This window comes from Sander vitreus, chromosome 15, assembly GCF_031162955.1.
Source record: "Sander vitreus isolate 19-12246 chromosome 15, sanVit1, whole genome shotgun sequence".
NCBI classification, from domain to species: Eukaryota; Metazoa; Chordata; class Actinopteri; order Perciformes; family Percidae; genus Sander; species Sander vitreus.
In genome coordinates this window covers 2724668-2740320 of record NC_135869.1, presented here as the reverse complement: position 1 = coordinate 2740320, position 15653 = coordinate 2724668, and positions in this window count along the sequence as shown.

Sequence of the window (15653 nt, the reverse complement as noted above, 5' to 3'; positions counted from 1 at the left end):
CATGCCATTCTGATGTTCACTCTCAACGCTGCATGTTAGGAACTGAAACTGCTTCAACATCAGTTTGACTAATGTCAGAAAGATAATGTGATACTTTAACGACACCCAAAGGATAGACTGTCTTCTCTTCCATGAAAAAAAGTGAACGAGAGACAGAGAAAAAAGGAAGAGAGGTAGAGAGAGAAGCTGGAAGACAGGTCAAATAGAGAGAGTAAGTACGCATTAGAGACAGATAGATGTGTATGCTCGCTCAACCCCGTGCTGCGCAGAGTCAATGCTGTGTGTTTGGACGATTCTCACAGTGTGAAAAATGTACCTGGTGTCTGAGCGGGAGGAGAATTATCGTCACGGAAACGACCTTCCTGACACCTCAACTCTGACCTCTGCTGTGAACCCTGGGAGGAACAGGGGGGGGGTTCGGAGGATATGCCTGTTTCCCAGAGAGACAGTTACAACACAGCAGGAGCTTAGAATACACACACACACACACACACACACACACACACACACACACACACACACACACACACACACACACACACACACACACACACACACACACACACACACACACACACACACACACACGGAAGGGAAATACCATGCATGGAATAGTTATTGCAAGCACAAATACACATACATAACGCATATGAAAACATATGTGAACAACACACACACCCTGGGAACTGTTGGTAACATGAGGAATGTTGCTGCCTTACTGTGTGTGATCTGTTTTCACTTACTTGTGAGATTAAAATGCCCTCATGGGGACACAAACTGCATTACCTTTTAGTACAAGGAGTACGTTAAGTATTATACTTGGATATGTAGTGGCAATGCAAAGAGAGTCTGTTTGGGGCACTGCTTTAGGTGATGGTCAGCTGGACTGAGGGGAATGCAGGCAGGAGGAGAAAGTTGTGACCCCCTCTCCATGGATATAGTGTCTCACCTTATGCCTACCATACACTAGAAGACTCTGAAAAGACTTTGAACAGACTAAAGTCTGAAACCATCTCACATTTAAAGACAATCATAATAATGTCACAAAGTTTTTAATCACAGACTATACTATTTTGCAAAGATCGGGGATTTTGCAGGGTCACAATATGCAAGACTATAACTATGATCATATCATGTTTAACACGTTTGAATTTGTTGCAACGTCAAGACGGGGAAAAAAGACTGACTTGGACAGAGTTTTATTACCACCTTACATGAAACAACTGAGACAACGTGAGCCCAACTCCAGCAAGACTCAATAATTTCATTCCGATATTTGAAATTTGTCTGCGACAGTGGAATCGCTTGAAAAGTCGTGCGGTGTAAGGTCGGCATTAAAATGCTGATATTATGCTTTTCGGCTTTCCCCCCTTTCTTTTATTGTGTTATATAACTTTTATGTGCATGTAATAGATTTACAAAGTGAAATAGCCCAAAGTCCACCTCAAAGGGACTTACCATTTCCAACAGAAAACGTACGTGCATCACTTTATAACGCTCGCCTAGCTGCTAGCGCGTCACGCCCTGATACTCTGCTTCTGACTGGCTAGTAGTCCTTACCTAGCTACTGCGCATGTGCGACTCCCAACAAAGATGGAACAGGAGTGAGATGCCTCACTCTGTAGCTAAAACAGAGAGCTCAACACACAGGGTGAAAAGAGGAGCTGCAGCAATGTGCAGTACAACAAAAATATGGTGTTTTTTGAAAATTAAACCATGTAAACCTATTCTGATATAACCTCTAAATACAATTATGAACCTGAAAATGAGCATAATATGAGCACTTTATTAACTATGGTTAAATATTTCAAACCATCAGCGACAACAGCTATCTGATAGATTACCATGACATTTTACACAGTCAAGATCCTCAGATGAAAAGTTGCCATAGCTATGGAAGAATAAATCTGAATGCCTTTGGTGATCCTCTGGCCACTACAGCGGGTAGTGAAAACTGCTCATCACCAGGACAGAACTGCCATCCATGGAGGACCTCCACAGCCAACGGTGCAGGAAGAAGGCCAACAGGATTATCAGAGACCCCAATAACCCCAGTCACAACGTGTTCTGACTGCTGCCGTCTGGCAGATGCTGCTGCACCACCAGGATCAGGGACAGATTCATCTCACAGGCCATAAAACTCTGATCACTTGAAACTATTCTAAGTGTCTTACAACATTATGGAAAGGATCCCTACAGAGATAGGCCTTTTTAAAAACCTCTTTAAGACCTTTCTGTTTAACCAGAAACAGCTCTAAAGTCGCTAGCGCTAAACCCACCAGACTCCATTTAAATAAACAAAACTTTTAGCGTGTATAGAGCCAACATATTTTTTATTTGTTAAATATGTTATGTGTTTATTTCAACCAAAACTAGAGTTATGATGGTTGGAAACGTGGAAAGACGACCCAAAACGGCTTTTCATAGTTTTTGTTACTGTCTACTTTGAATGAAGTGTATTTTGCAATGCTAAAATTACTTTTATGTTTTAAAAAAGGATCTTACTCTTTAACAGAAAGCTCAACCTCCTTAGAAATCCTTTCCGTAATGTTGTCAGACACTTAGAATATTAATTTGAGCGTGTCAACAAGCACTTTAGTGAACGTTAATACAAGCTGCACATTTTCCCTATTAACTTGTTAACATTGTTGCTTGTTTCACCGTTGCCAACTGCAGCGATCTCGCTTAATACTGGACCAATGTCAAAGATTGTTGTTGCCATCAGTCACTTGGACACAAAAACATAGGAAAATAGGGTCCAAGATGAAAAAAAACGGTAGTTACCCTTTAACGGGCAACAGGATATTGTTCGCCACTGTCGTTGTCGTTATAGTTGTGGTGTGGACTCCACCATCCACTTGAGTTAGAACTATTTTTAAAACTATATATTTATATAGTTATCATTATGGTTATCGTTCTTGGTGTGGATGGCCCTTTAGTCTTTTAACATTTTCAGATCTTTACTGCAGACAGTGCGTACTTTTTAGTTGCACTGTTCTACTACTTTTTAGTTTTTTTTTGTATTTTCCTTTGGTGTTTTACTTCTCAGTCTTTCAGTGGACCGATTTCCCTCCAGACACCAATAAAGTTTAATCTAATCTAATTGAAATGAATCCAATGTAATGTAATCTAATCTACTCTAATGGCATTTAATCTAATGCTATCTATTGTAATCAGTTTTATTTTCAAGTATGTCACAGGTTTGTTCGGAGTGACAGAAAGAAATGGACACAGAGAAAGCAGAGACTGAGAGAGCGAAAGCAGAAACAGCAAGATTGAAAAACTAAAAAGGGTAGAAAAATAAATGACATGAGAGACACAGAGAAAACATTTCAGACTAATAATAACAGTGAGGAGTTCCCAGACGGCAGGAGTTTCTCTGGGAATGTCGGAGCGAGGGGAGAGGCAAGCAGCTGACCTCCATGTGGGGATGGTGAGAAGGGGAGTCGAACTACCAACTCCCAGAAACAGGTCTTTCATGTCAACTTCTATTAGTCGGTAATCTCTTGATTAAAACAACAGAGCCAAGTAGTAGTACTAGGTAGTTCTTTTCGCTCAATGGTGTTTTAAGCCCCCAACGTCTCCTTCCAGGCAGCACTGCGACAGTTGACTTCAAGGCACCTAACCCGAACACACTTAACCCTAACCTTAACCCTAACCCTAACCCTAATCTTAACCCTAACCCTAACCATAACTATTGCCTAATCCTAGGCAGTGCTGCCTGGAAGGAGACGTTGGGGGCTTAAAACACAGATAAACGTTCATTTCACAGAAAAGCAAAACAGTTTATTAAAACTGAAGTTTTACAAAACTAAGAAGTTTTGTAATTAATAGGGAGGACATGCCAATGGGGAGTTCAAAAGTTTGTCTTATTTTTTTATGAAAATTATTGTTTTTCTGTCACTCTGATTACTCTGAGAGATCATTGAGTTTATCAAAAAATGTAGTTGTCAATAAGGAAGGAAGCTCAAGCACTTTATTGTTTTTGTTAGTTTTTATTTATTGATTTGTATTTATTTTTTTTACATTTTTTTTGTTAATGTTTGCAAAAGTACTGTACTAATCACACGATGAGTGAAACTTGTGATCAATAGCCACAAACTCTGTATAAATAATCAATTTAATCAGATAAATACTCCGTCTCCCTCCTTTCTGTCCCATCTCCTTTTCTTCTCTTCATTTTCCAAATTGAGATTCTGCAGCTCCTCCTTTCTTTCTTCCTTCCCTGCTCCCTTCTCCTCATTTCCTTTCAGTCCTCCTTTTTCTTTCTCTTCATCTCCCTGTCTTCAAAGGGACTTTGGTGTGTGTGTAAGTCTCTGTGTGCGTGTGTGTCTTTATTCTTCTCCTAATGGAGATTCATGACTCTGTCAGTGGGAAGGTGAGAGAGAGGGACCCTGGGAGACAATTAGGAAAGAGAGCACTATGTTCTTGTTGGATGCAGCGCCTTAAATGAGGAGACTGTTCTCTGAAAAAAACGCCCACATAAGTTGTTTGTTCAAGCAGCAATTATGGCGAAAAATTTACTGATACCATTTTTTCCTTCCCTATACCAAATTCTGATACCTGAAGTTGCATATCAGCTGATACCGAGTACCGATCCGATACCAGCGTGTTAAAAAATACATATATTTTATAATGTTTTAACAGCTGTATACTACTAAGCCTGTATGGATGTGATATGATATGCTATGCTATCTTTGTTGTTAAACTCTTTGTGAAACATGAACAAATACAAACAATGAATGCCAGAGAACTTTCTTTTATTATCCAGTTTGACAGTGAGTCATTACGGAAAAAAAGAACATAAATAAACTACTTCAAAGTAGATTTTCTGCAGGGCTAAATTACGTATGGGATCGGTGCAAAAACTTGAGTATTGCAGATACGATACAGGCATTTTAGGCAGCATCAGAAAATCGGTATCGGAACTTCTTCTAATTTTTAGGTTTATAGTGTCAGCACATTCTAGTGGCCGTAGTAATTATGACGGGAGCAAAGCACAAAGTATGTATTGTGACGAAGTATAAGAGTGCCAAGTTCTATGTATAGGGCAGGCTGTTTTCATGAACCATTTGTACATATAGCTACGAAAAGTAATGAAACGTGTGTTGTGTCCCACGTGTACTACTTAAGATGACAAGTGTTTTGATCCAAATCACAACTTTTTTTTCTAATCTTAACTAGTCGTTTTGGTGCCAATGACGATCACCTTTTATCGGCTAAACTTAACTGCAACAGATGAGCGGGACCTCACGGTGCCCTGTACCCGGCTCACAGTAACATTTTCTCAGCTAAATTTAACTGTAAAGACTGCAAAGCGTAACTGTCATGTGGCTGTTCGTCACGTGACCAGCCGGTGGTGTAGTTTCGTAGGACATCATGCGAATGGTGTGCATAAGTTTTCGTACAATGTCATAATAACCCGTTCATCAGAATGCGTGGGGAGGTAAGTTATGTTGGTGGATGAGTCAAACAAACGCAGGACTTTCTACGAGGAGATCGAGGTTTGTGTCCCGTTTGGAAATAAACGTAAACGGCGAGTTTTTTTTAAACTTTAAAGAACAAACGGAACTTTGGCACGTTCTGCGTCACGTGCGTAGCGGGAAGTGAACTAATTTTATCCCAAATTACAATCTTTTTTCTAAACTTAAAGTATTTTTGGTGCCTAAACCTAACCAAACGTAAACAACGTGTTTAAAACCCCAACCGTTACGTTCTCTGGTTTAGATATGAGGTCGTATTTCCTGCCACCTCTAGGAGCGCTAATTTATGAAACGCTCTGATGGGTCGTATTAGTGAGTAGGAACGATCTATATCATTGTATGGTTTGGAGGACTTGTTATAAAAGAGAAGTTAATGTGATGTTTACATTTAAACAGGGCCTTAATTGAACCAAATTAGGGTGCCAGTAGCCTAATTCAGCAGTTGCATAGTCTCACATTACCAAATCTATCTCCACAGTGGAGTCAGGTCTGGCTACACCACATATACATTCTGGGATAGGAGAAAAAAAACTATCACAGTCATCTTGGGCGGCACTAAGCTCTGGATGCAGCGACGGTAGCTCTGCAAAACGGGAAGGAACTTGTTTAGGTGGAACATTTGCATCCCGCAAAAGAAAACGCAATATGCAATATTAAAGCTATAGCGTGTAGTTTCTGTCGCCCACATGAGAAATTCTAAGTAATGACAACAAAACTGTTGGCGCGTCTACATGATACAAGCCTTCCGTGATCGCGCACGTGCTCCCCCCAACTCCACGTACAGTAGTTGCTAGTAGCCAAGGAGGACACGGAGGATTAAAAAAACATGATGGACTCTTCAGAAGAGGTAATTATCTTCACTCGAAGTTTCTGCGCGCGAAAGTCGCCGGACAACCCTAGTTTCTGAACATAGCTATACTGAGAAATACAGAGAGAGTTGTGTGGAGCTGATAGCTGATAGTCTTAATTAGCTTTGTATCAACTCATTTGGCAACGGCTTGAATGTAACAGACGTTCATTATTATAAAAAATTACGCACTAAAGCTTTAAATGAAGTTAACTGCTCACACAATATAGTAACGTGAGCTATTTAAATTAGCTGGATACATGGTTAAACCTCATTGGCTCTTACCAGTGTATCGCCCAGTGTACTTCGGCCACAGCAATCCCACCAATCGGTCCCAAAATGTCCCAGTTACATGCCAAGAACATTTTCTTAAAAACATTTTCAGCATGTAGCTTGTTAGCTCAACGTTTGTTGTTGTTTACCGTGGTAAACAGATTTTTGAGAACGCCAACAGGCAATGATCCTGAAAATGTACTTCCGTTGATCCAGGCTAGCAGTTGCATGATGTGTTAATCACATGAGTCTTGGATATTTTTTATATGCACATCTTGGTAGTATATCCCTCTTTAAATGCATTTTATATGCATTTCATTACATACAGGTACATTACATATCACATACATTTTCACAGTGACAGTGACAACTACACAATGAGACAAGTCCAAATCGCTTGTGTTTCTTGCCCTGTTAGACCTACTGTTTAAGGACGTCAGAGAGTGATGGTAACTGTACAATGACTGCTCAGAGCTTAGTTTTTTTTTTAAGAAGGAAAAAGAGGAAGTAAAAGTATAAATAAAAACATCATAACTACAGGCTACTGGCCCTTCAGACCTGGCGATGACACAAGGGAGGAGAAAGTGAGTAGTCGAAGTGAGGGAGGAGGGGAGGAAAACGGGGAGGAAGAAGGTGAAGTGAGGGAGGAGAGGGGGAGAACAGACTGTTTGAAAGAAACAATTTGATTCAATTTTCCACTCAATAAAATACAGCCATCAACTCTGCACACACACACACACACACACACACACACACACACACACACACACACACACACACACACACACACACACACACACACACACACACACACACACACACACACACACACACACACACACACACACACACACACACACAGTGTCTGTCTCCAGAGTGGTGTTTTAATTGAAGAAGGTTACGGTCGTGTCTCGATGAAATTGGAAAAATTAATCAGCTGGAAAACGGTGTGTTTTCTTCCCTCCAACCATCTTCCTCTCTCTCTCTCTCTCTCTCTCTCTCTCTCTCTCTCTCTCTCTCTCTCTCTCTCTCTCTTTCTGTCTTATATGAGATGGCTGGCAAATGAATTTGTGGGAGCCAACTTTGTTTGTGTGATGGTTTGTTTGGTGTGTCTGTTTGGATAAAGTGTGTATGTGTGCATTTAAATTTGTGTAAATCAGCGTCTGTGTGTGCTTTGTTGCAAGTGTGAAAACTGTATACGTATCAGTGTCCATCAGAGTGTCCATGTGTATGTGTGTCTGTGTGTATGCTGATGTCAAACCTTGGATCCTTGAAAGTTGCCTTCTCACAGACACTCACATCACTACTCCTTCATGCGTGAAGTCTTTACAGTAATGGCGACTGACAAGTTCATTAATTAGCTTGTTAGAGTGTGATGTGACAATGGCGGAGTAGAGTGGAATGATGCAAGGAGAGCATTATTTAGTTCTACTTGTTACCAGCATGTAAACAGTCAGGGCTGTAGCCAGGATTTCAGAAATATGGATCACACTAACTGTGACCAGGGAACGTGAAGTGGGGGGCTAATAATTCCTTCCTTAACGCCTTTCCCCGTACCTCCGGCGCTCTTGCTTTGATCACACCCATCTTCGAAATTGGCATTCATTTAGATCTCAACTACAAGACTGTAAAGGGTGTGACTGTATTTTGTTTTTACGCTATCGCGATGGCAAAATCTGTCCACAGACAGACAGATACCTGGCAAAGTTCTCAAAACTGCCCCTGTGGTAGTAACCGCTACAGTAGGTATCTACAGGAGCCCATATAGCCATAAAGACACACACGGACGCACACGCACATGCACACACACATACTTGAACCGTGATTGTAAAGCAGAGAGTTATGGGAGATTTGCTGTGAGAATGGTGCTCCTCTTTGGTCACTCCCAAGGTGAAAACAATACCAGCGGTGCTGTAAAAACCAGCGGGCTGGTTATTTACCAGCCCGCTGGTTTTCAGCCTATGAAATATCCACCAATATAAAATGCTAATGCTGCAGGTTCCAAAAACCTCCAAAGTCCCAGAAACAAGACTTAGAGTATACAACCCTGCGTTTTTTTGGTGAGCCCCTTTGCGTTGGGCACACCTAGAGTGTCGCCAGATTGGCCTTTTTCAAATAAATGAGAGGGCTGCGTTTTTTCTCCCTGCATGGCTAAAGTTGGTCTGACACTGGACTAATGCCCGCACCCTGTAAGAGGCAAGAAGGAGCATGCTATTTTGTGTCCACATATAGGAACAGTGGGTGAGTTAGTCAGGGATCCTCATCTGGTCAGGTAGAACATTTTGGACCCATGGTGACTCCAATTTGACTAATTTAGAAACTTAGCTCCAAAGTATCCTAAAACTGATGCAATAGAGATGCTGAGATGACATTAAAGCTAGAAGGCGGAACTTTAAAGGTCCTATGACATGCTGCTTTTTGGATGCTTTTAAATAGGCCTTAGTGGTCTCCTAATACTGTATCTGAAGTCTCTTTTATATAGACCTTAGTGGTCCCCTAATACTGTATCTGAAGTCTCTTTTATATAGGCCTTAGTGATCCCCTAATACTGTATCTGAAGTCTCTTTTATATAGACCTTAGTGGTCCTCTAATACTGTATCTGAAGTCTCTTTTATATAGACCTTAGTGGTCCTCTAATACTGTATCTGAAGTCTCTTTTATATAGACCTTAGTGGTCCCCTAATACTGTATCTGAAGTCTCTTTTATATAGACCTTGGTGGTCCCCTAATACTGTATCTGAAGTCTCTTTCCCGAAATTCAGCCTTGGTGCAGAATTACAGCCACTAGAGCCAGTCCCACAATGAGCTTTCCTTAGGACGTGCCATTTCTGGGTCTGTAGCTTTAAATGCTATTGAGGAGGAAAGAGGAGGGGCAAGGTGGAGGGTGGGGGTGTGGCCTTGACCAACTGCCATGCTTCGCTTGTTTGCAAGCCATGATGTCTCTCTCTTTCTCATGGGCGGGCCCTTTCATTTTCTCAAAGGCAGAGCAGGATACCCAGGGCTTGGTTTACACCTATCGTCATTTTTAGCCACTGGGGGACCATAGGCAGGCTGGGGGAACTCATATTAACGTTAAAAAACCTCATAAAGTGAAAATTTCATGCCATGGGACCTTTAACATATTAATGAACTTTCGTTACATTCAAGCCCTTGCCAAATGAGTTCACACAATGCTAATTGGGCCTATCACAGCATAGGAAAAGCTCTCTGTATTTCTGCTGGAGTTGTGGTGTCTGGTTTCGTTGGGGACATTCCCGCTTTACCGATACAGCTTATTTGTACAGGTGCTTATTCTGGCTCTCTGATTGCTTACATGGCATGTCAGTCTACCTGTATTACCCAATACCTTGACAGGCAGGAAGGTGGGTGGGTGGGGGGAGACACATGTTCTGCATTTTAGCTTTAAGGAGAAACAATTCACTGATGGAATCCAAAATATTATCTTGCTAATAGGTTATGGTCTAACTTGGTATTACGTGATGAAGTGCAACAAACGTAGATTCACAGTATTTTCTAGAACTGCTCTTTGTAAACAATTTTCTCACACTCAAAGTGATATTTAGGGAACACTTCACTGGAGCTTCATCTCATTTCTGTGTGTATGTTGCAAGACTTTACAGACAGGTCAGCAGAACATGTCAACGTTCAGACCAACGGGTTGTGATGTAATCCTGTTTCGTATAGGGCGAGGGGGAAGACAGGCTGTCACCCTTGGGCTGGAAGGGGTTGACTGATCGTCCAATCACTGGAAGTGTTGCTGTTTATGCAACATTACTTCAACCAATTGAGCGTCACTTTGTATTAATATGGCCATCAGTCTGCCCGGTAACAAATAACCCAGATAAACAACAGGAAGAAGAATCTGGTCAGACTCTTCCAAGGACATTACGTTATAAAAAGTCCTTACAAAGTCATCATTAAAAGCAGAAATTCTACTGCAAATGTAATACAGTACAGTACATTTGCATTTAAACTGATTGTCCATCATGTACTGTTTTTGATTCAACCTAAGAGTTTACAGCCACACTATTGGCTCTATGACTTTGGCACATCAGTGCTGGAGCTCAAGCAGGTACTGTAATGACCATTGTAACAATCTCAGTTTCACTTGATGGCATGCTAACATTAGCTAGCTAAAATGAATTACAGCTGAGGAAGAGAATGTCAGGTATTTGGTCATTAACCAAAGTATTTGATAAATATTAATTCTGAACTGATGATGGAGGCAGATTGAATGATTGGGATTCCCAAAGCTGTTACAATTCATGCTGAGGAGAACATGAATGTGTGCAGCAAATTCCATGATATGAATTGATTGGTTTTCAAGACGTCACTCAAAACCACAAAAATTGTTAACTTCATGGTGGCGCTAGACCAGGGGTTGGCAACCTTATTATTATTAGGTGGCATTTTCAAATGTTAATCAGTGTGCCATATCAGCATTATGTGTACTATCATTCACCGAGCCCACTCAGGCAGTGTTATTTATTTTCCTTTGTGCCACATTCTGTGAAAAAGACGAGTACTGGCTTATCAGTGGCAGAGTAGGGTGGGTCTTCGCAGAATGCAGTTGGGGAAAAACTCAATCAAACTATCGTAAATAACAGGCTGTGCTCCTGCCGATGGCTGTGAAAGCGTGTGTGTGGCGTGCGGACTGGAACATTTCCAAAAAAACTCTCTTGCATACTTATTGCTAGTGTGCCATTGGTTAAGCAAGGATGCTGACCCAGGTTCTGAAAGTCAGAATGGATAGGATAGATGGATAGATGGATAGATTTTTTATTGATCCCGAAATAACGGTGTTGCAGCAGCAAAATATCAGACACACAGCACACATACAGAGTAAACATTAAATAACAGGAAAAAATATACATGAAATAATAATAGAATACTACACGAGCAATATTTAAAATATATACAATTTGGAAAATGAAATGTACAACTGTTTCAATAGATATAGATAAACTTAATGTGCAAGTTGGGGGGTAAAAATGTACAACAGTTTCTCTAGTAATGATAGGGTGTAGATAAACCTATTGTGCAAGGTTGTGCAAGGTGCATTCAGTGCAGTTCTGATGTATATGAGTCTTATCTCACACTCTGTGATGAAGTGTTAAAAAGTTGAATTGCCTGTGGTAGGAATGATTTCCTGTAGCGGTCCGTGCGACATCGAAGCTGTCGGAGCCTCTTAGAGAAGGTAGAATTCTGAATTCACGAATATAATGGGTCTTTGATCCCCGCCAGAGGTAAACAAAAGAAACGTATTATTTCTTTCCATCAACCGTCACTTTTACTAGCTGTAAAAGACAGTCTCTATATCACCTGAACCCCGCCTGGTTAATCTGTGTTTAGTTTGCTCTGCAGCTATAAATAATGTTTTACCCACAGTGAAATAAGATAGAAATGAAACCAGGCATTGCAGGGGCAAGTCTAATGTGTGTGTGTGTGTGTGTGTGTGTGTGTGTGTGTGTGTGTGTGTGTGTGTGTGTATGTGTGTGTGTGTGTGTGTGTGTGTGTGTGGTGTGTTTGTGTGTGTATTAGCCCTGGGTTAGTCATTAGTGTTGCAGTGCTAAAGGGAAGGAGGAAGTTAGTAGATTGTGAAGCACATTAGCTAAAGAGCCGCTGGAGCAAAAGAGCAAACACACACACACACAACACACACACACACACACACACACACACACACAGTATTTCCCTGGTTAGCTAATATCTAAGCGGTGAAGGTGTACCTCAGGGCACCGGCATTTGCTGCAATGGTTTTACTGCTCTAGTGAACACCCACCCACAAACACACACACAATTACATTCACGAGTCTGTGCACATGCATATTTATTGTATTCTTGGACAAACCTTTTTATTCATAGTGTTTCTGACACACAACTTTGCAAATGCATGATCGTATTCACATAGAAACAAATAATTCACATAAACACACACACACACACACACACACACACACACACACACACACACACACACACACACACACACACACACACACACACACACACACAGTACACTGAGTACAAGCTGGAATCAGTGATGAGGAGCCAAGTTTAAACCTCATTAACTAACAGAAACCCTAGAGAGAGAGAGAGAGAGAGAGAGAGAGAGAGCGATAAAGAAGGTGAATACAGAGCTAAAGAAAGACAAAGAGACTATTGAGAATACAGCAGACTTTCACTGGAAAAGCTCTGTGAAAACTTGCAGGACAACAAATTGAGGATTATTGTCAGTCAGTAAATGTTTTGCAGATCCTGTAGTTTCAGTGTAAAGGTTTTAATCCCAAATCATGATAGTAATCTTATCTAGGCAACATTATGTTTCTTCCAAAGCATATTTCGGCATTCAAAAGAGTGACTCATGGTGCATCTGGTGACTGACTTAATGTCGGTATGAAAAGAAAGCGATAGAGACGTGGTGTTAGCTATTTGTTGGCTTGGAGCAGTCACTTCCTGCGATCTTCAGAAACTGACTTGAGTTGTCATGAGGTTTCTAGCCGGGTTTATTTTTAAGGAATTAAACAATTAAAGACATATAACTTGTTTATAATTGAGCTTTAAAAGTGCTCATAGGTGAGTTTTGTTAACAGATTCCCCCCATTTCCAGTCTTTGTGCTAAGCTAGGTTAAGCTAAGCTAACTGGCTGCTGGCTGTAGCTTCCCATCGCACTATATGCTTAACTTTTATTTATATAGCGCCTTTCAAGAAACCCAATGACACTCTCACTGTGGCTAAGCTAAAGAAGGTTGCTGTGGTGAACATTTGGTGTTTCAGGAGTTTTTTTTAAAAATGTCCATGGATGTAGCATTTTGGATATCTGCAGGGAGGTTATTCCAGAGGGATGGGGCTGCAACACTAAAGGCTGTGTCCCCGAAGGTACAGAGTCTGGGGAATGGAGAGCAGGCCAGCGTCTGAGGACCGCAGGTTTTGGGGTGGGGTGTATGGATGGAAGAGGTCAGAGGCAGGGCCAGGGCATGGAGGGATTTGTAGGTGAGAAGGAGGATTTTATATGTGATGTGGGACTTAATTGGAAGCCAGTGAAGGAGGATGAGGGTTGGGGTGATGTGCTGCCAGGTCTTGGTGTGGGTGAGGACCCTGGCGGCAGAGTTTTGGACATACTGGAGCCTGTCTAGGGTTTTGCTGGGGACCCCAGACAGGAATCCATTGCAGTAGTCCAAACGGGAGGTTATGAAAGCATTAATGAGGGTTTCTGCCACGGAGTCAGAGAGTGATGGCCGGAGTCTGGAGATGTTTTTGAGATGAAAAAAGGCTGATTTGGTGATGGATTTGATATGAGTATTGAAAGAGAGGGTGGAGTCCAGCATTACACTAAGGTTGCGGCCCTCAGAGGATGGGCAGATGGCGCACCCATCAACATCCACGATGAGATCTCCAACCTTCTGGAGCGGCGCCTTGGGGGCCACAACCAAGAGCTCTGTTTTATTGCTTTATATAAAGATATAACATCGACAGAATGCTAATCGATGGATCGACTGTTTGCCAAAGTTGTCTTCAGCTTGTCCTGCCGCCTCCAAGTGGCCAAAAATAACAATAAATGCAGCTTTAAAGGTGCTCTAAGTAATGTGATGCATTTTTTAGGCTACAACATGTTTTGTCACAAACAGCAAACATCTCCTCACTATCCGCTAGATGCCTGTCCCCTGAACACACTGTAAAAAAACGTGCTCTCTGTAGACAGCCCAGGCTCCACAAACGGCAACAAAATCAAACTACACAACGAACCATAACAAACAGTGTTCCAGCCAATAACCGACAAGAAGGAGTTGGTTGATTCATGAATGCGCATTGTGGAAGTAGCCTACATGCTAATGCTGCTGCAGTGATGGCTCAACCAGCTCCTTCTGGTCAGTTATTGGCTGGAACACTGTTTGTCATGGTTCGTGGTGCAGGTTGGCCCAGTTTGCTTTTGTTGCCGTTTGTGGAACCTGGGCTGTTTACAGAGACCACGTTTTTTTTTTTACAGTGTGTTCAGGGGACAGGCAGCTAGCAGATAGTGAGGAGATGTTTGCTGTATGTGACGAAAAATGTTGTAGCCTAAAAAAGGCGTCACATCACTTATAGCACCTTTAAGTGTTTGGGTAGCACTGTGTGCTACTACCAACTACATCTCCACAACATTTCAGGAGGGGAGGGAGGAGGAGCAGATTAGAAGATGGAAGAAAAGAGGTAGTGACAGGGAGGATGAGGAAACAAGGAGAGGATGTGGGAGAGACAAGACAAGGAGTCAGAGTGAAGGAGAGAGAAAAGTTGGAGGAGGAGGGCAAGAAAAGAGAGAGAGAGATTAAACACAAATATCTCTCTCTCTCTCTCGGGAGACAATTATTAGCTCCCTCTGTCATGTGCCAGCAATATTTCCCTCACCACTGTGCGTGTTTTGTGTGTAAGACAAACATCAGGTCAACACCTGTTTTGCTGACCTACCACAAAAGGAGAAGTGTGCGTGTCTTAAGAGCTGTGTTAACAGAGGAATGGCCTCTTTTGTGGGAAGTCAGAATAGGGCAGGGACAGGTATGTCTAAATGATGTGCAGGAAATGGCGGCGACACTTTCAGATGCCTCAGTGTCTTCATTGACTGAGTATTCTCCTGCTCTTTGCTCTTTCTTATTGCTCTTTTCTTTTCTGCTTCCACTGACAGACTAATACACCCTGGAAAGATGAAGAGAGAGGATGGAGCGAAGTGAGGACCAAAGAGAGAGGATGACAAACACAGTTATACAAACCAGTTTAAACTTTAGGTAGTCTCTCATCACACTACAAAACTTGTCTATGTACATTTATTATTTATTGAAGTGAACAAAATAAGCTTCAGTTCATTGATCAATGACAGTATTACCAAGCAACTACAAGTAACCAGGTCAAAGGTTGAACTTGATGATGATTTGACATCAAATTGTGTATTGTGAGAGCTCTGCAGGGTCTGCAGGATTGTGTCGGCTTGGTCAACCCTAAACTTAATTGGGACAATCCCTCCTATTCGAAATACAATACTGTATGAGATATATATCCAGCAAGCGAGGGCGCACCA